This window comes from Tympanuchus pallidicinctus, unplaced genomic scaffold (assembly GCF_026119805.1).
Source record: "Tympanuchus pallidicinctus isolate F22 unplaced genomic scaffold, pur_lepc_1.0 scaffold3, whole genome shotgun sequence".
In the NCBI taxonomy this organism is placed as follows: domain Eukaryota; kingdom Metazoa; phylum Chordata; class Aves; order Galliformes; family Phasianidae; genus Tympanuchus; species Tympanuchus pallidicinctus.
In genome coordinates this window covers 42,618,014-42,638,912 of record NW_026294747.1, presented here as the reverse complement: position 1 = coordinate 42,638,912, position 20,899 = coordinate 42,618,014, and the positions used below count along the sequence as shown (strand labels likewise).

The 20,899-nt window shown below is 41.8% G+C and overlaps 1 protein-coding gene across 6 annotated transcripts in view; it reads left to right on the top strand.

The window, feature by feature from the left end:
* FOXN3 (forkhead box N3) overlaps positions 1–20,899 on the top strand; it is a 199,967-nt gene that overhangs the window by 151,498 nt on the left and 27,570 nt on the right. The gene's annotated exons all lie outside the window — the stretch shown is intronic.

The window sequence follows — 20,899 nt, the reverse complement described above, 5'->3', positions numbered from 1 at the left end:
GGGAGGAGTATTATGTCTCAGCTACTTCACACAAAGAAATACTGTACTGCTTTCAGAAATCCCTTAGTACAAATGCCTCCTGTCATAGGCAATCAGTGTTATGCCATTTTGACACAGCTGTACAGGATACTGCAGTGTTTTACGAAATTGTTGACCTGGACTCAGTACAGGAAAGCTGGAACTGGGCTAAAGCTTTAAGTCTGATTTTCAGTGTACATAGTGATGCTGATTGTAAAGCAAGAACTGCTTTAGTGGGTAGTTCTTCTCAAATTCAACACAGTACACTTAAAGGATGAGGCTAACCAAGCATAGAGCTACTTGGAAGGACTGGGGCTGTCTGTCTGTCTTTTGGTCTGTGCAGCTCTGTATGCACAGAAAGGAGTACGAGAAATCCTCCATCACTTGCATGGCACTTGTGATGACTTTGTTAGCATGCCTCTGTCAAAACCCTAGTAGTGTAAAATGTGTTTGTTTGTTCTTACTTTAGCTGGAACTTCAACCTGGTTACTTAGTTGAATGTTCCATCCTAGAATGGATCCGAACAGTGTGGCAGGGCTGGACATTTGGAGAACTTCTTATTTCAAGCCTTTATACCCACAGCAGCAGATGTCCTACCAGTATATTACACTGTCCAAAAAGCCTGACTGTAAAACACTAAGTGCTTGGCTCTGTCTTCTGTTGCTAGAAGTGGTATCTGCCAGATCTCTGCACCAGCAGATGAAGTTTGACTGGGAAAAACATCTGGACTCTCACACCAGTGAGGTGGGGAGGGAAGGTAGAGCTGTAAACCCCGTCTGGAACAGGTAGTGCTGCTGCCAAAGAGGGGCTGGCCCTGGCTAGCAGCAGTTAACCAGCTCAGCTGCTGCCTAAAGTCTCTTGTGCAAGGCTTGCTGCCCTGTTCTGACTGCTTGATATGTGCTGAAGTTGTTCTGCTGCTGCTGTAGTCCTGCATAGGGAAAAGCAGAAGGTAAAAAGCTGTAGTTCCCTGCTGGTGATAGCATAAGCATGTGCACAAGAATGTACTTCATGCTTGTTAAGCTTACATCCCGATTGCCCTCTTCTAAATGAGCTGTGTAATACTGAAAATGAGATAATAGTAAATAAAATGTTCAACCTACTTTGCAACTGTCAATAAACACGTGTATCCCTTTTATTTTCTATGCACATGTTTGGTTATGTGATGTTCCTATAGACCTGCTGCTTGTTTTTCTTTGTATGTATCTCCTTCTGGGAGTAGCATATTAATTTTCTCCTCTAATTACAATCCTGTACTGCTTAAACTAGTTTAGTAATTATGAGAGTGCCCATTACTTCATTAATGTGTAAGGAGAAGGTAGAATTCAACTCCCTTGACTTCTGCTGATCACAAGTACTTTGAAGGTAGGTGACATTATTCTTGTGCTTAACTTTTGAATATGTTGTTTATTCTATGCTCCAAACATCAAGCTTCCTCATTAGTGGACTGTGAGAGTATCCTCTGGAGCTGGCTTGTTGACTTAAACTAGAAAGTGAAAATTTTATCAGGCTTACTGGCGTTACACCAAATTTCATCAGATTTATTGGTTTCCGTACGTTTTTCAATTTTCGTGACAGTTCTTCCTTTAAAATTTAGTTTCAATAGCTAGTTTTTTGGTGTTGGTTCAGTAAGACAGCCTGCTGTATGTGTTTCCATTTTATTCAAACTGAGCAAGGGAATCCTGAGGTACAAATGGCAGTTGCTGTGCATTTGTGGGAACTTCCTTTTTTGGTCTTTCAGTCTTTTGTTTCCTTGAACCCATCTCTGCTATTTTTTTTTTCTTCAGGGCATCAACACGTGCTCTGTTTAACGGTTTTCTCAGTAGTTTCTGAGGCTTTTCAACTTCTTCTGGGTTCTTGCTCTTGTATTTCCATTTGAAAGTCTTCTCTCCTCCTGTAGATAATTTTGCAGTTTTACTTGAAGTAATGTGGAATAAATTCTACATCTTCAGTTAACTGTAATTTTGTGTTTAGCACGGATCACCTTTAATTTGGCTTTCTTTTAAGCATGGTTTGCTGTAAAGGCAAACCGGGGGCCTTTTTAGTGCCAGTACTCCTTGTTCCTTTATGTTTGCTGTTGGTGTGGATATGGGCTACTGGCAGTAAGAAGAAGGATTTTTATCGATATTTATATAAGGTGTGTGGTTTATTTTTCCCCATTGGATGTGTTGTTAAATAATAACTGCTGTAGTTCAGTGTTACTCCCAGATAAGTTTATAAAATACATGTATCGCTTGAAGGATTAGGGTTTTTTTCCCCTAAACTGTTGCATGGAGGATAGTGTTCAGTATATAATGTGTTAGACCGTGACAGGAAGAAATGTGTTCTTTAGGTGGAAAGAGGGAGATGTATGACATTCTGGTGACATGTATATAATTAGTTTTGGGGAAGTGAGGGAGAGTTATGACTTCTGGCTGTCCGTGTATTTAAATGGGTTTTGTTATTTCCTTGGGCAGATCTAGAAGGCTGGAGCAGAACTGCAGTCCTCACGGTGTGCTTTTCCTTTGCAGCGGTAGAGCAGGCCGCACACTGGGGGCAGGTGAGACAAGGTGCAGGTCACCCTGTCACAGCACAGGAAGCAATCACTCACTTCTGCATACTTCATTTCACAGAATCACAGAATTGTAGGGGTTGGAAAGGACCTCCAGGGATCATCGAGTCCAACCCCCCTGCCAAAGCAGGTTCCCTACAGCAGGTCGCACAGGTAGGCATCCAGGCAGGTCTTGAACATCTCCAGAGAAGGAGACTCCACAGCCTTCCATTATTAGGACAATTTTCAGTTGTCCTAATCTTCGTCTCAGCTGCGACAACCTAGGGATGGCGACATGGTGTGAGAGGCTTTGAGCATGGCAGCTCTTCCTGTGGTGCGGTGACGGGGCCATGTGGGCTGGGAGGTGCTGCTGCCGTTGTCTCCCTCGCTCTCTGCACACACACAGTTTCAGGTAGTTAAGCCAGAAGACCAAGGCCTGTATTTTTATAAATTTTTTCATCTCTTCTAGCTTGCCAAAATACAAAACACAAACAGTGAAAGGGATCTTCCGTAGGGTGTTTAGAAAGCTTTTATAATAGTTTATTTAAAATCCTTGCTTCTGTGGGTGAAACGTAATTAAAGCAAGAACAGCATTGCTAGTTCTGAAAATACATCAAGTACATGTCATCAGAGTTTTTATTTCTGAAAGCTCTAATTCTGGAAAAGTACTGGAAAGCAACAGACACAGAAGGCTGGATGCACTGTGAATAGTGCAGAAGTATTTTAGCGACAGTAGTACTAATAAGCAGAACACTTTTTTTTTTTTCATTTAATTTTTTTAAAATGGCATTAGTATTCCAAACAGAGAAATCCCTGGCTGGAGAATTGTAGAAATGATGATTGCTCATTAGCAAATAGAATACAGATGTTCTGTTCATTTTGCCTGAGTGCATCACATAAACACCTTGGGGAGTGACTGGCACAGAGTACAAAACCTGGTAGCGTGACAGTGTGCTTGGCACTTTGGGGCTGACAACAGAAGCAGAAGCGTACTGTGTAATTTTGTAAAATTTCGTGTAATGTTTTAATTGTTCGTAGTGTTTGTGTAACGTGAGAACCTTTGGAGTTGGGAGGTGTCTGCGGCGCTTTCATCACCACCAAAAACTGTAGTGGGTCAACTCTACGGAGGGCTGTTTGTGTCTTTCTGGTTTACTTTGTACCTTCAGTTCACAAAGGAGCAGGTTTCCATCCGCCTCCAGTCTGTGAGATCACCTGTAGGTTTCTCTGTTTGCCTTAATAGTTGCCCAGAATGTTCTGGCTTCATAAGTGGTATTTTTTTGTTCCTTCCTCATACATCTTGTGGAATTACCAGGTGAGGTTCCTCCTCTGCCCTTTCACTGCTTCATCCTCTCTGTCCCAGCAATCCGAGTTACTTTTCTCCTTCTTTTTTAGAGTGAAGTTTTTCTTCTGCACTCAGGAAATCGCTCTGAGTGGGAGCTGCTTTATTTTGAATCATACCTCATTGCTGTTGAACGCAAGCTAAATAGGGACTGGAGCAAGACTTTGCGATAGCTGTGTGTAGGAGCCGTGGTGATGTGCTTCCCAGCATGGTGTTCCTGAATTAATGGCTTTGTGCAGCAGCCTGAGGAGCTGGAAGGGGGAAGATGCCCCTGCCCTGGTGGCAGAGCTCAGGGCATTATGCTGTCAGTGTCCCTTGCTCCTCTTTTCTGCTCCTTGCAAAGTAGATGGCTCCCTTTTGGGTGAAGATATAAGAATCGTGTTGTTTTTTTTTTAAGTTGTGTTAAAAATTGCCATATTCTGTTCTCGAGATCTTTGTGGACTTTTGAAGAAAGGAGATTCCTTGCTGTGGTACTGCTCTGGCCTTTTGCCTTGATGGGTATTATGCTCTTTCAGTTGCCAGACCAGGCTGGGAAGAAACTGAATGAACTCGGAAAGTTTCAAAATATGTTAATTTTACTAGAGAATACATTGACTCTGGTTGGTTCTTTTCTGTATTTTTTTTAATTGATAAGTCTCCAAATTATGACCATGAAGTCACAGAATAGTAAAGGTGTGCTTCAGAGCAGAACAAACCATACCTCCTTCAAACTGTAGCTGAGCTGCCTTCTGCCAGACCTGACTCCTGTTCCAGATACTCTGCAGAATTACTGCACAGGCATTACATCCTTGTGGGATTTTTTAACATCTTTTAATGTAGCTCATTCTTGTCCACCTTAGTGAGAAAAATCTTACAAGTATTAAAAGGAATTGGTACTGGGAAGTGGTCAGATGATACTGATCAGAAAATGCGATTGCACACTCATAGAGCTGGGTATGGCCTCAGGTTTTGTTGGTTCTGAACCTCCACCGTTCTTCTAAGCAAATACTCAAAATGAAATGGAGCTTATTAACGTTATTTTGTCCTGCTGAGCTGAAAACATTCTGTCTAAATGCAAAAAAAAAAGCATAGTAAGTATCAAAGTTAAACCACTTTTAGACACAGAATCAAATTAAAATGAATTTAAACAAGTTGGATTAGCATGAACTGACTCTGTTTGTAAAGAGTACTTTGCATTTCTATATCTTTTCACAGCCATAATTGGGAGAAGAATATCAGCAACTTCACTTACAAAGCTGCTGTTTGCTTCCTCCTTTTGCCCTAAAGCAAACAAAGTAGTCAGACTCCCAGTTTGGAATCTGTTGAATGAACCCAAATCACTTATTTGCTGTTTAGTTGTCGTGGCAGCAAGGCAAATAGATGTGAAAAGATTAGCCAAACAAAAAGGCAAAAACCTTGGCCCCCTTGTAAGGATTTGGGAACACAGCTAGTAGTTCATCAATTGTTGAAGCTGCAGTGTAAAGACATTTTGGAAAATGCAAGCTGAAAATAAAATACCTCTTCTGTGTGGCCTCTAGGAATCGGGGAATTCTTGGAATAAAGTTTTAAGTTTATTGTCATCTCTTCCTTTTTCTTCTTGTTTGTTTTGTTGCAGCTCCAATATGTATTGAAAATCCTGTGTAACAAATTGCAAGTGAGAAGAGTGGCATGTTAGAGGAGAAAATCAATGGCTCTCTTAGCTTAATGACTGAGACACTGCCCTGTGCGGCAGGGATGATTCTGAGAAAGTTGTCAGTGAGGACATGAAGTTTCTTATTCAATCACATTAAAACCCTGAGAAACAGTACGCTCTGGGACAAACACAGCAATTATTGCCAACCAAGACGCGTGTAGTAGGAGAGTCTTTGCCTCTAAAAGCTTGCAGGCTAACTCCTCAAGGCAGGGAGACCGTGCAATGGAGAGAGATTAAACTTCATCCATTTAGAGGGGAGAATGAAACACCTTGCCTGAAACCACAGTGTCTGCACAGAACTGGGGAGTTTAATGTGAGGCTTTGCTGCTTCCAGGGTTTTGCTGACACAATTTTGTGGGCATGGGAAGAAGGGCCATTCCCATGTGTATTGCTCAGGAGTCCAACCTCGGGTATGGGCCCAGGGCTCAGTGGGGAGTGCAGGGGGACAGAACAGCTCTGTCCCTGCCTGGGGTCTGATGTACTTCTTTTTGAAGATGATAAATGGAGTCACAGAGAATTGTTGCTGTGATATGAATTATTCCCTCTGTTATTAAATAATAAACATGACCACAGTGACCTACTCACTCTCCAGACTGCATTCCTTCTGCGGCTTAATCTCAGTAATGGCTTAGTGTTTGAACTGAGTAATGCCAGGGGTGGCTGAGAGCCGCTGAGAAAGGGGCAGCAGAAAGGAGTTGGTAGATTGATACCATATCGTGTGTATTGTAAAGCAAGGTAGTAAAAAGCCTCAGGAAATTATATTTCTTAAGTAATGCAGTCAGAATTGCACTTAGGCAGAGGAGATTGCTTTGTATTTACTAGCTGAGTTTACTGCTTTTTTCTGATGTGCCTAAATAGGAAAAGCGGGTATTCAGAAACTTCGGGGAATGGAAAATGGAGTTCTAGACCCAAATCTGTACAGCTACTTTTGGGAATAACACAGTGAAATGAGCGAGCTTGATTTGCTGTGCAGCAGACGCCAGGATTATATGATGTGGAAGGAATTTTTTACTTTTAAACCCTTTCAGTGTGATGAAATGCAGGGGAGTGGAAGGAGGGGCTGATAGAAGTGCCCTCGTTTTGTTAACCTCTTCTGTGCTTTGAATGCAGACGTACCAGTTGATTCATGTGAGCACAGCTCATAGCGTAGGTGGACGCTACCAAAACAGTAATTAAATGTAGTCTGTGTTTCTGGAATAGAGCTAAAATGGAGTGGAAAATAGTATTATTTATTCTGTGGTTTAAAGCCTTTCTGCTATAAACAGAAAATGCAATAAACAGAGAACCAAGTTGGCATGAAAATTGATGAGGAGTACAGTGTGTCTTTTTTGGTATTTATGCATTATTTAAAGCAAGTTTAGCAGACTGTAAAGCTTTTGATTACAGTCAGCTTATGTGTTCTGCTGCAATTGTGTAGCATCTCAGACTAGAATGGACCAATGGATATTGACAATGCTGATGGCCCAGAGCAGCTCACAGGAGCAGTGGATGATGGTTGGCATCATGCTGTGCTCCACCAGTCTGCCCAGTGCCATGCTGGTCCCGTTCACAGAGAAGCGTTTGCAGGGGCATCATCACAGTCCTTTTCATTGAGAGAAAAATATAATTGAATGAACTTTCTTGTCTCTTGTGCTATATGTAATAAACTCCACTGAGTGTTGTATTTAAAGAAATGCCAAGGGTAGATCAGAGCCTTTATTAAGATATCTTGGAGCCCCTTGCAAGGTTACCCTCCTCCCATGGGAACAGTCTTTGTGCATCAGCTGCAGCACTGTTGGGATGCAGCACCCCTTGTCTGTCTGGGGGCTGTCCCCTGGGGTAGTGGCCATCTCAGTGCAGCCACAGTTTACTTGGGGCAGTTCAGTTCTGGTTCTGGGGGTGAGGTCTGTGCCCAATGTCTTGGTGCCGCTGTCGTTGTGCAAGTGGGAGCCATGCAAGGAAAGGGAGGGGTGCTGGGTGCTGTGCAGCAGGAGGGGCCAGGCAGGCAGTGGGGGAGGCAAGGCGCTGCACAGCTCTGAAACGGTGAGCAAGGACAGAGGTGAAACCCCAGCTAACCAGGTCTGAGCAGCGTTCTCCTTCCAGGCACTAATAAAGCTCGAGGTGACTTCATGTTCAAAACCTGTTGAACCTGTTGGTAAAACCAGAGCTCTGGATCCTCACTGCACCGAGTTTTGTTTGTTGCTACCAATGCCATGCCAATTGCCTAGCGATGGTGTTTGTTTTCTTGGAGCAAGCTGCAGCTCTCACGTGCAGCCGCAGCCCTGTGCAGCAGTCACACGGCCAAGGTTCGCTGAGCCGGGCGGGAGCAAGAGGAGGAGGAGGAGGAGGAGGAGGAGGGCTATGGTGCCAAAGGGGCTGAACACAGGGAACAGGGAAACCACAGTTGTTTCCTCCTCCCGCTGGCAGGCACGGTCAACGCTAAACCCATTGCTTTTATAGGAACAAGCTGACCTACTTATTGCAGCATTGGATTTCAGTTGGGCTCTCGTCTGAGAGGAGCTGGTTTCTAACCCCACCTCAGCTCCAGCCCTGGCTTGTTGGGACACCACCTGGAAGGTCTGGCCTCCAGTCCCTGCCTTTGGGGAACTGGAGAGGGCTGTGACTGGAGCACAGGTGTGGTAGTGAGGAAGCGTGCTGCCATGGCAGTGAGCACCATGCAGGAGAAAGAAAAAGTGTTGGGAAACTGATAGGTGACACAGAGAAACAGGAGAACTGGAGAGGGATGATACTTTAAGAATTACACAGGCTTTTGACTAACATCTTGTTGTCAGTTGTATTCTGTTGGGCAAAGAGGGGTAAGTCCCTCACGAGAGAGCTGTCGATACATTCAGGGTATCTAAAGGGAAAATCGTCCTGCCAGCCTCTAAAATTCAGAGGTGATTACAGTCAGCTGTTCTTCCTTAGCTGGATTCATAGAGCAAGATGAAATTTCATATGCCAAGAACGTGTGAGAAAGTGCCAAATTAGGGAAGACTGAATGTCCGTGCAGGGTCAGCAGGTAGCACTGCAGCCATGTAAAGTCTTTGCATTGGATCACCTGGCAGTGATGGCAAAGGCCAGTGCGGCACACAGCTTCCAGTCTTTCAGATGGGCACAAGAAATTCAGGTTTCTGTGGGTAGGTGACAAAGGCGAGTGGTGGAGAGGACAGAGCAGGCACACAGCAATATCCATTCTGCAGCAGACCTGCTGCTCTGCCCATGTGTTTGTGCCAGCAAGAGGTATCTGCTGCCATCCATCTGTGATAGTGGACTTGCATCCTCTCTGCTGGTCTGGAATATAAACCCTTATATGGTTTATACATCTAAAAATTTGCTACTAACACAGAACCCTTCTGCTGATTTTAAAGACAATTTCATGCTTTCATTTTTAGAGCTTCTATACCTGCTTCTGTATCTGCTTAGCTTTCCAGCCTGGAAAAGCCTGGTCACAGCCTTCCTAGAGGTTTCCTGCAGTTCTGCTCCTGGAGAGCTGTGACCTCCTTCAGCAATTATATTCAGTTGTTGCCTTATCTTTGAGGGCCATAAAAGCTCAGCCACAGTGTTACCAGGAGCTTTGCTTCAAAATTTCTTTTCCCACCTTTTGCTCATTTTTCTAGTACCATTTGGGTGCATCTGGTTTTTGTTTTGTTTTGATTTGTTTTTGATGCACCCATACACCCTTGAACTACTCAAGCTGAAAGTTTGGAAAGAAAAGAGAACTTCTGTGTTTAAATTCTTGAGGGGCACTCTGCTATTGTAATGCTAGGACTGTAGGATTATCCTGAGATATAAAATGACACAAATCATAGTTAATACTCATCAGCATCCTTTCTAGCAATCTCAAAGCAGTCGCATCATTAAAAAGCCTCACCAAGCTGTGTTACATTATCACGCTCAAGGGCCAGATGAGATTTGATGTTGCTGGCTGATAAAAAGGAGTCGGAAAGGAAGTGTTCCTACTTCTATAACTAACTTTATAAATTAACTCTTTGTAACATTGTAAATGCATCATCATACTTCTGATAAAATAACCAGTAATGGCATGAAAACAAACCTCAAATGTGTTTCCCAGTATTTTGCCCTGAAACTGAAATGAAGGCAGCTGCTTAGGTGCATCCTGTGAAGGGAGACCCTTCCAGCTAACATCAGGTCCAGCAGTGGTGCTGTTTAATCTGACACTGGTTGATCTCTTGAAACAAAGGAGAAATACAACTTGTCTTCAGCTATCTTAAGGCATAATGCTGTTTTCTGTTATAACACCAGCACTTGGTAAAATCTGGCACTTGGTTTCTTACACTGTGGAGTCCTATAGCTGCCAGGTATGTAATTTTCCTAGAATTTCACTGATAGTTTTTCCATAAAGTATTTCATTAGTTTGTTACCAATGTGAGGATTATTAATGACTTTTTGTAACTAAGGCTCTACAAGGACTGTAATGCATGCATTCAGTGCTTGTTTCTTGTATCAGATAAAATATTGCAGTAGATCCAAATTTTGGAGCACAAAAAGAAAGATGGGGCATTTTCTTATTTAGTTACGAGTAATGTTGACAAGAAGCCTTTATATTTGCTAACAGCAACCTGTCTCTGTAGCAGCTTTCATCGTTTCACCCACCATGCTGGAGCATCCGCCATCCCTCCAGCCTGTTCAGAACTGCATGGTACAGCTGTGGAGGAAACGAGACCTAGGATTATTTAATTGGCTGTTTCCTCTCCAGCCTTGCTGTATTCTCATGAGAGTGGTGCAAAACACACTTGCGATTCTTGTTAATGAAGCACTAATACTTTCAAAACTGTCCTGAGCTGTAGTTAAGCTGTCCAGCTGCTTCAGTCCCATGTTCAGCCCTGCAGGATGCTGGTACTGCAGTCCTCTTCCATAGGGACTGCTCCTTCTTGGCTTGTGTACACATCTGAGCACCTTCCTGGATTACAGCCACAGTTCTCACTACTATCTGGATAAAGCTTCATTCCAGGTGGTTTTTTAAACATCCAGCAATTTCTTCCAGGTAGAGACAGTGTGTGTGGTCAGTTCAGTTCTCCATTCATGCTACCTGTTTTGTGAAGTAGTTACTTTATGCCTTTCAGTTGAAGATTTGAAAGGATTTGTTGTTGTTACTGCTTATCCTCCATCTTTGCCTCTCAGGCAGCGGCAGTTTGAGCATGGCCGCTCAGAGCAAATCAGAGGCAGGCTCCTGTGCCTCTCCTTCTTTGGTTTTGATTAAAAAAGGTGATGGGTAATAATATAATAAAATTATGTTTTTTTATTTATTGTTATTAGTAGTAATAATAAAGAGAATGTTGTTTCTTTCAACTAGAAAGGAGCTCCTTGATAGCAGTTTGGCTGGTTGGAAATATCCTTAAGGACTATAAAATGAGACTTAACTGCAGAGTCTTGCCTTCGGTCTCTCTCTGGTGACTCAAGTGAATTCTGCTCTCACCACATTTTGGTTCGTGACATTTCATATCTCCTTTGGTTTTGAAACGTTTAAGTAAAAAAAAAAAAGATCCAGCAAAGCTGATATTCAACTTACATGTTTGATACTGGAGAGCACAAATGGTATTTGTTTTTTTCTAGAAGATATGAGATGACTGATAACTGAATTCAAGAAGAACATTAGCAGAAGCAAGCGTATAGTTTTTCAGGTTTTAAATGCTTCTACAAAATCTCTTCTAAGAAGTACTGAAGTAAGAAACAAAAAACCCTAAAAACTAAGCGGTAATGATTGGTCTAAACAAAATATGTTGCAGTTATTTTAAATCCTGTTATAGTGTATGCTGTTCAAGATAAGTAAAAACCCTTACCTAAGACTGACTAATTTCGCTCTTCAGTCTCTTCAGTGTTCAGCCAACCTACGTTCAGTGTGTTGCTTTCAATAGGAGCTTTAAAAAAAAAAAAGGCTAATGTGGTCTCAGAATGTTAGTTGTCGTAGTCAGACAGTAATTATACTAATTTGCTGGTTATGTCACATCATATCGCAACAGTGGGAATGTCAAGATCTTCAAAGGCTATCTTTGTTTTCCTGTTTCATGATAGTAATACTTCAAAAGTTACACTGCTTCCTGCATTGTCTTCCTTTTGGTCTGCGGTTCTTCCCTCAGCCCACTTGGGTCACTGTCTCCAGCCTAAAACATAGGGAGATCCTAAACGTTGGATTCCTGCTCCTCTATTATTTTCTTTATTTCAAAATGAAGAGTTGTAGAAGAACAAGCGTTGCAGGAAGGGTGCAAGCAGTTCTGTTGGAGGATGGCAATGCTTCTGGGACTTCCATTGATCTGCTTCTGAGGAGCAGAGGGCAGCCTGTAGTAGCCATGCTAAACATTGCTGCCCACTGAGAGTGCTCAGCATCATGCAGGGACCTCTGCAGGTCTTCGGCGTCTGCATGTGCAGACTGGGGCTGACTGACAGCAGTGCAAAATATTGATTGGCAAACGCTCTAATGGAAAACAGGCTTTAATCTGCTTCAGTGTGGTTGGGTAAGCTCGTGTCTAGTCCTGTTGGTCTTTACTGGGAGTACACGTAGGAAGATTCACAACGGAGAAAGAGTTACCCCAGCAGGGTTTCCCATGTGTTTAACACTTGTTTTCTAAAACTAGTAATTTGGTGTATTTGTTTGTCGATTGATTCACACTACTGGCTGCTCACTGGCCATAATCTGAGGAAGAACAGAACGGTACTGGCTTTTATTTGCTCTATTTATAGTATGTTTTTCCTGAACATAATTCTACAAACAGAAAGTGATCTACGGTGATCTACGGTGTGATGCTTCTCGAGAATTAATACTAGCTAACCTCCATTTATCCTCTCTTTCTCTCTGGAAAGAAGAGACATAATCTAGAGCTAGAGAGCAAGCCTCTGCTGGGTTTGTGACTGTGTAGTATGGAGCTGAGCTCAGGCAGACTGCGTGCCACCTGCCTATACCTGTTTTTTGGTTATGCTTATCATTATGGGCTTTTTTAAAACATACTTCTGGTGGCAGTTCTGGTTGCTCTGCTACATCCACACCATGTAATCCAAGACTACACAGTGTACACCTAGGAGGGAGCTCCCAGGCTTGCAGCAAGCTTTCCTTGCCTTTCCTGGATTCTTGAAGAAGCCCCTCTGCACAGATTTAGATAACCTGCAGGGCATTGAGCCTCACCTGATTCCCCACGTTCCCTGCGTACAAGGCTGGTCCTGCTGACAGCACATTCTACTTGTACCTGCTCCATTGCTCTGCAAAGGAAAGCAGAAGAAAGAAGGCAAGAGTCTGAGCAGAAGTTTATTTGCAGAAATAAGTGCACAGTAAGAGAGGTGAGATTGCCTGCAAGCCAGATCTCACACAGCTTGCTCGCTGGCTTTCCTTCAGCGTGTCACAGTTGAGGTGCTGTGACTGGAAGTTGCCAGAGTTACTCTTCTTCATTGTACCAGATGTCATGCTTAGATGCCTAAGGCAGCTGCCACAGAGCTTAGACTGGCTGTATATGATAGCTCTGAGCTTGCATCACCACTGCAAGCTGGCAAGATTGCTTTGTCTTTCAGATGTGAGGCTCCACTTTTGTCACTGCGCTCCGTCAGGTGCAGATGGCCATCTAGGTTCAGGCATTCCGTGGAGAAGAGAAGGCTCCGGGGAGACCTCATTGTGGCATTCCAAATACTGAAGGGAGTGCATAAACAAGAGGGGTACAACTGCTTACAAGGGTGGATAGTGGTAGGACAAGGGGAATGGTCTTAAACGAAGACAGGGAAGGTTTAGGTTAGATATTAGGAGGAAGTTTTTCACACAGAAGGTGGTAATTAACACACTGGAACAAGTAGCCCAAGGAGATGTAGATGCCCCATCCCTGGAGGCATTGAAGGCCAGGCTGGATGTGGCTCTGGGCAGCTTGGTCTGATGGTTGGTGATGCTGCACATAGCAGGGAGGGTTCAAACTAGATGATCATTGTGGGCCTTTTCAACCTGGCCATTCTGTGATCGCACCACCGTTCAGCACCGTGGGGCTCATTGTGCACTGGATGCTGATAGGCCTGAGTGCTGTGTGTTCTGCCAGTCAGCACTTTGCAAGTTGGCTTTGTCATTATGTAAGTGCAGGGTCTGGTCTTGGGAATGTCAGACATCATCCTGGTAGTTGCATGGCTTTGTGTGGATGGAGAGCTGAGCTCTCCGTTTACGCTCCTGAAATAGGCTTCCAAGTCTGTCAGCTGCCTGGCTTTTTCTTGTGAATGAATAAGTGAATCTTTCCAGCTTTTCTCAGTGTACAGGTTTGGGTCTTTGCCCAGTGACCTACAGAAATGCAGATCTCCACCATGTTGAAGTTTAAGATTCCTTAGCCACTGTGTCTTACAGAGTTTCCAGAGAAACTGTTCCGTTCATCAAAACTTTGTCCTTTGAAATCATAGATCTAAAGCAAAATTAGTCTTGCTGTTATTCTTCCCACTTTCTAAGTGGAATCAATTTGTGGTCCCTTGTTCCAAAGTTGTCCTCATTACCTAAGAAAAAAGAACAGAAAAGAATCTATTCTTGTTCATTCAGCAACGTGGATAAAGAAACTTGTCAGCTGTCACATCCAGGAATAACTGGCCTTTCCATTGCTAATAACATTTGTTCTCTACTCCATACTGCAAAGTTAGTCTCTTGTCTTGACATAATTCCCATTTCTTTAATGATGCAGAGCTCTATCCACATCTGCATCAAGAACTCAAGAGCAGATGCAGTGTCACTGTTTTAGAATACTTCTTTGACCGTCTTTTCACAGCATGATTTTAATCTAAACATTTTCCATTTTCTTCTCTTTTCTTTATTTCAGAAGTCTGCTATTTCATTATTGCATGACAGTATCCTACCATATAAAACCTGCATTCCTTTTCCTTGAAAAGCACAGACCTTTTGACACCTGTTTCAATAGTAATTGCTATTCCACTCTGTTTGTGAATTTTCCTGTAATAACAATAGTACCTGGAGATCCTCTTTTATTATGTCAGTCTGCCTGCTTTATTAGCACACAGCTATTTTAGCTATTGGGTTTTTGCTCACCTTTTTTCTGTTGTTTTTGATGCATTTGGCTTGCTAGTTATAATCCATTCAGCCCTTTCCCTAACAGTGTCATATGCCTGATTCCTCATTATTAGTAGCATTTTTTTTTCTTTCAGATCGCTGAAATGCCTTTCTTACTTTCTTCATGTGTATGTTCATATGACATTTTGCTCGCTGAATCCTGAATCCCATGTGGAATTTTTATCTTCTGCTGTCACACTGGGGGTTGTGCCATTGTGATTCCAGTAGGTGTGTTGCTGGGGTGAAGCCCTCCTGAAGACATGCCTTGCAGTGAAGTTCATAGCAGCCACCTTTTCCTGCTGTTGACTGAAAGAAGGGGAAGTGCAAGCATTTCCCCAGGGGCCACTCAAGCTGTGCAAGAAATGGCAATTCTTTTCCCTCCAGCATACTCTGTCTTGCTGGTCTTGAAGGCATGTGCAGTTCTCAAGGTCTGTGGCTGGTCTGAGGTAGACACAATTGTATTTTGACATAGCATGAGAGGGAAATGGGTGCTTAAAAGAAACACTTGTCTGGCACAATAAGGTATGGTTTATTTAGTCTTAAATGGCCTGAGTTTTATGGAGGGCTTCTTTCTGCCATCTGTCCTCCAGCTTTTACTGGAAGGAAAAATCGTTGTTAGCAGCAGAAACCTTATGAAGGCTTGAGCATTGTGACCTTGATGTCCCATTTAGAGGTAATATGTATATGTATAACTGGGAGTGTGTGTGTCTCCTTTGATGAAAAAAATGTGTGCGTAAACTGCATGGCTGTGAGGAGTTAAAGCCCTCATAATCCCATGTTCACTATAGAAGCTGATGCTGCAGCAGTCAGTTAAGAAGATGGTTGAAATTCCTGATCACAAATCAGGTAAGTACATGATGGAACAGCAAATTGTTTCCCTTCTCTCTGCTGTACTAGGCTCATGGCTAGTGCTGTCTCCATCCGATGCTTCCTGTTTAGTACCACAAGCTGCACAGGCTGAATGGAGTCAAATAAGACTGCTGTTGCCTTTACAATAGGTAAATTTTACTTTCACATCCTTAGAAATATACAAAAAGAAGCTGGCGAGTAATGCACAGCAGAAGGAAAAATTATTTTAAAATTAAATAAAAAGAAAGCAAACATCTCCCCTGTTTTTGAGCAGAGAACGTATTATTGTGTGCCATTCTTATATAGAAGATGTATATCTGATACCTCTTTAGTCATCTGTCTCTGCAAGATTTTTATCTTGCACTGGTAAAATATGTATCAGAGTTGTTAGTCTTTCTTTTAACAGTTAATTGATCTTAATCTTTACTGCTGAGATGAAAAGTTATGATGGTATGTTTTGGATTCATACAGCTTTCCAAGTGATAGATGAACCTTTCTGTGAATTCGGGCTTGTGTAAGACCTTAACTCTTTCTTTTACCCTTCTTTTTATTAAAACTAATATTTTTAACAGGAATGTATGTCATAACTGCTTGTTTACACAGCTTTTCAGCTGATAAAATGATATTGTTAGAGAACGGAAATTGTATGTCCACATCTGTGATGATAAAAATTTAATAAAGCAGAGGAGCAGGAAGAAGGGTTTTGTTTCAAATGCTTTGTATCGTTTAAAGTTTGACTTTATCTGTTTTCTCAGATTCCTTCGTGCAGTACTTAGCGGTGCCAGAAGTGAACTTAAAAAGAGGAAAAATTAATGATTCATTTAGACCCGTACCTTCCTATTTCTGTGTCTCATACTAGATCCTCTCAAAGGAGAAGAAGTACCACTATACCTGTTTCGTATTTCTAGTGAAGTAACTTTCTCCTTGCCTCTATAGTAAGCTTTCAAAATTCCTATACTTGGTCTAATCATGCACTGATATGTGGATATAATATTATACAAATACAATTTTATGCTTCTTCCCAAGATCTTGGTTCTGGTTTCTGTTGGTTTACAGTACGCTACTACAAGTACTTTGGTTGTTTTAAGAGCTTTACTCAACCTTATTTAAATATTTCAGAAGATGAATCAGTGACATACTACACCAAGGAGTTTGACCAAGTTACGGTATTTACAGTTAAGGTATCTTTTTCTGTCTTGCATATTGCAGTTATATTCAAATAACTATAGTCATACTTCGTCATTAGGCAAAAGAAAAAATAAATATAAAGAAGCCTTCACCCTATTAGTTATTCTTCACGTCTTTGACCTAGACTGACTCATACCAAGGTTAACTATCTGGAAAACGAATAGGAGCATCTATTAACAGGCAAGTTAAATAGAGACAAGCTGTTATTTGTTCTTTTGCAGTTTAATAAGCCTGAAGCAAAAGGTGGGAGGCAGCACTGCTTTTGCAACATTTTCCTGCTGGTGAAAACTAAAAATATCAAAGAATCAGACTTATCAAATCAAAGAATTAGAAAAGATATAGGAGTGGACTTTGCTAAGAGCTGAGGCAGGAAATATAGAGTCTGATCCCATAGAAAAGGAATAAATGAGACTTTTATCTTCTGAATAGAGTGGCAGTAAGTATTGTGCGTCCCAGCTAGAGTAGCAGATTTGAGTGGAGAAAGACAGCAGAGAATGCTGATGCAGAAGCAGATGGGGTTGAAAGCAAGAACACGGAATGGTGAAGTAAAATTCTATACAAAAATAGTTCTGGTTTAGATGAAGTAACTTTAAATTAAAAGAAGATCTTATAAATTCCTTCCTGATGAGATAGCATGGCCATGGTTGTGGTGTACAGATGGTGCAGTTTGTTTACTAATGGCATTTTTTACGTCAGTTGGCAGTAACATTTTAGTAGTACCTAAAAATGCATCTTAAGTGCTTCTCTATAGGCATCTGTGCTTGAAAATTCAGGCCATGGTTGGTTTGAACTGCCTAAATGACTATTTTCTTTAAAACCATGTAGTGTAGCTGTAGAAGTAAATGCCCTGTAGCAAAATCAGGAGGGACTGTGTTGCTCTAATATTTGTTATGGCTTAATTGGAAGGGGCTGGATTTGAAGGATTCAATGAAATCAGATAAAAGCTTGAAATAATACCAAAATAATGGAAATCATTATTATAAAACACTTCCTCTTTCTGTAAAATGGGCTCAAACCAGAGCTGTAAACGTAAATGATTAGCTGTCACATCCAGCTTTCTTTGGTACCCTATTTGTTTTTAATTACTTTTTGCCAATTGTGAACAGTTTAAAGGGCTATCCTGTGTATTGCTGAATGCTTGTATATAACCTCATGCCAAAGTATCTCATGCCTCCTCATTTGCCACTTTACATGGCTATCCAGAATGAATTCTAGTCTTGTTAGGTAATTCGTAGTGAAATTTGGCTCAGAACACGTCTTGAAAATATTCACTTAATCATAATTTCACAAAGTGATAAATTTCAGGTTAGTTCCTCAGTAAAAGAACAGCATGCTGTTTACAAGTTTGGTGTTCACTTTTCAACACTTTGCTGAATAGGACCTTGAATCTGAAATGCAGCAAACAGACTTGGTATGACCCTTTTTTTGATGTTGTCTTCCTCAAAGGAAGTTTTGTCTTTGAAAGCACTGCAAGCAGAAATAGTACTAAGCTATGGAGATACTACAGTGGTATTGGAGTTCCTACACCATGTTGGCTTTGAGATGTATGCTTTTGTGCTTCATGAGTTCACGTAAGTGTTTAAGGTTTTTCCAGGTCCTTTGTGATAATCTACAAATGGCACTTGGTGGGTAGAGGACCAAGCAGTTAAACCTCAGGTTGCAGTGTGAAGTGCTGAATAAATAGACAGCCGTTATCTGTTAGGGAGGATGTGGCTGCTGGCAATTTTTTGTCACTATCTTTTTGTCACTGTCTGATGTGAGAGAATTCTTCCTTCTTTGTCAAACATCCCACATCTTTGCTCTTCTTTGTTCCTTACTTTCCTGTTTCACTGGGAAAGTTGGGCCCCTTCTATTTTCCTCTAGCAAAAAATGAAAGCGCGGTTTGTGTACTGAGTCAACTCTCCACTTATTTTAATTAGCAAGAAGAAACCGAAGTGCATCCATTAAAATATTTATCTAAATTTCTTAGCTCCAAAAATTTGAATGTGGTTATTTTTAACCTGGTTTCCTAGGGAAAGATGTTCCTGCAATCATTTTTCACTAACCACCCACTGTTAATAACTTCAAAAGCCTTAGTGATGATCACAAACACTTCAGGTGGGGTAGAGATGTCAGCTTTGAAATCCATAAGCTTCAGAAATGGGGACAGGTGGGTAGGAGAAATGCTTGTCACTGTGCCGGTCATGTTGCCACACAAGGTCTGGCCTGGTTACTGGGTGTAGGAGGATCTGTGTGGAAGAGACTTCATGAAGATGCCATCTGATGGGAAGGCAGTGTCATCGTGGGGGCACTGACAAGAAGCAGGAGTCTGAGGTGAAGCCACAGGTTGAGGAAATACTTTCACCTTCCTTCCATGCTGCTGCTCCTGATTGTGTCTTCACTCTTCTTGACATCCTTCTCAAAATTGCACCTCTGAATTACAAGCGTAACCCAGGGTAATAATGATCTGGCCTTCTGTGGTACCCTCAGACACTACTTCTGCACCACTTTGGTCTGTTGCTGCGGGATGCTGTGGCTGGCCTCGGCCTTTGTCTTCAACCACAGTCCTTGTCTTTGGCCTCAGCCTTGTCTTCAGCTGGTGCCACACAGGTACCGCGCAGGTTTCTTCCTTGAGCAAACGTTACATGTTAGTTCTGTGATTGAGGCCTCCTGTGCAACCAGTCTCTTGTTTCTCTTTGTCTGAAGAAAGATGCCCCAAACCATGTTGTCTTTCATCCTGCTAGTGCCTCCATAGTACTTTTCTCCAAGCCATCTTACCTAAAGCCTCCAAGTGGCTTTATGAAATAGCTGTCTGCTTTCCTCAAGAGCGTACCCATATAAACAGAGCAAGGCACCATGGCAGGTGTGGGTGTACTTGAATCATGGTTGTGCTTCGGAAAACAGCTGCTCTGGATGCAATGGAGTGTTGTAAACAGCTTATATTAGTCATGAAGTCATTACAAAACCATGGTTGTGCCATCAGTGGTCTGAATGCTAAGAATACACCTGTCGAGATAAACTAGTTGCATCTTTCTATGATTCTTTTATATCAGAACTCCGAGTTTGTTACCCAAACAAAAGCCAAATACAGTAGGAATTATTTTTTTTTTCTGGTTGTGTCCTTTAATTCTTTCAACAGCAAAAATAATACTATGTTACAGTGGTACACAGTAGTGGGACTTCATTTAAAGTAAAGCAAGAAAATGTAATTTAGGAACAGCCTGTAAGCAGATGTTGAAGTGAGCTATGCAAATTATGATACAGTAGATACAACTTCTAACAATCTTCTGATTTTATGGTGTGTAAGAGGTGGAAGAATTCTGGTTTAGTTTCTTTAGTTGACTTTACTTTCTTGGGCTTCTTTGTTTTCCTTTTTCTTTCCCCCTTTTCTTTTTTATTTAGGCAGATTATCCTTCTTTAGTTCGACTAAAGGGAAACTCTTGCTGCATGGTCTGTGTGGTGTCTGGACCTGGTGCTGCAACATGGCACACTCAGGAAGTTATACTGTTTGGGAGTGGCATTTTCAGCATAGATGCTTGCAGCAGGAGTACTGCTTTTGATGTATCTTCAGAGTTGAAAATGGACATAAGTTGGTAAAGCTGCTTTTCTGAGAAGTCTGCTGGTGGCTTTTGGAAAAGAATGTGCTCATCTGCCCAGGACACGGACAGGCATCTGCTTTTCAGTACGTGGGCCTTTTATACTGATTTGTTCTTCTGCTACTCTGACTTCAGTTCTCTGCTCACTACATTGTTGATGTTTACTGCTTTAGCAATTAAATAATAAAGTATTCATATTACAATTGTATTTCCATCTGCATTTTCATGGAAAAATAGTACATACTTAACCTAATAAAAAATGCCCTCATATTCTTAATGGTTAAAATCTTCCCTGTGGTGTTTGTATTGTTAATAACTCTCAGGGCTTTACTCCTCATCACGCTGCTCTGCTAGAAATAGCTTTGAAATATATAGACATACAAAGTATATATTTTTCTAACAGTGAAAACTAATGTTCTGACATAATAGCCAAAACAAAGTGCCATGAAGCTATTAGCAGTAAATTGAATTTTTTTGTATGTAATTTAGTATAAACGCTGACAAGCTGAAAAAAAATAAAAACAACAAACCCGTACTCATTATTAATTCTGTTTAGCAGCACAGAGGCAGCAGTCGGCAAGGGTGTGCGTTTTTATGTCTGCTTCAATTGCACACTTCATTTATTCGGACGTGGCACAGGCGGCTTTCTCTGTCACACGGCATCACGGGGCGATTAGCGAGTTGCGCCCCGGGGCAGCTGGGACGCTTTGCTGGGGCAGAT